We start from the raw sequence: 670 nt of genomic DNA, 5'->3' as shown, positions 1-670 counted from the left end.
GATCCTGAAGGTAATGATGAGCCCGGCCTGGAAGTTTTATTTAAATTTACTTAACAAATATATATTTATTTATGTGCTAAATTTTATCCAAACTTTTTGAGCAGTTTCTATTATGAGACTCCATTTTGACTGTTCGTGCATTGCCAGCCTAACAAGAAACGGTACATTTTTCTTTTACAGCCACCCGTGTTGTAAAAAAATACCATGTACCTTTACGCAAAATTTCGACTAGTAAAAACCTATTACTTCATCGTAACCAAAATTTATAAATAGCAGGACTGTCAAATAGACTGTCTAAAGAAATAAGTCAATGCCAATGGTAATTATCTTACCTGATATGGTATCGCAGCAATAGCGGTAGATCCACCTCCAGCAACCCTCTCTGGATTCTCCACAAGCTTACTTTCAGCCTCCTTTATTTTCAGAGCCAATGGCATCCCAACTTTGCGATGGTAATCGTAAACTCCATTTTCAAAAGAAGATTCTTTTTTTGCACTTGATAGCGCTAAAAAGTGCAAGAATAATGCTGTTGCGAACTTCATTTCTCTAAACTTCGTTTGACTAAGCTAAATATTGTAAGAAACAGATATTTTTATACGTGCAGTGATTACGATAACATAGTTATTAATCGCAGATTAACGTTACTCTTGGGAATTATTAAACAGGTTAA

This window comes from Choristoneura fumiferana, chromosome 11, assembly GCF_025370935.1.
Source record: "Choristoneura fumiferana chromosome 11, NRCan_CFum_1, whole genome shotgun sequence".
Classification (NCBI taxonomy): domain Eukaryota; kingdom Metazoa; phylum Arthropoda; class Insecta; order Lepidoptera; family Tortricidae; genus Choristoneura; species Choristoneura fumiferana.
This window is presented reverse-complemented; position numbering follows the sequence as displayed.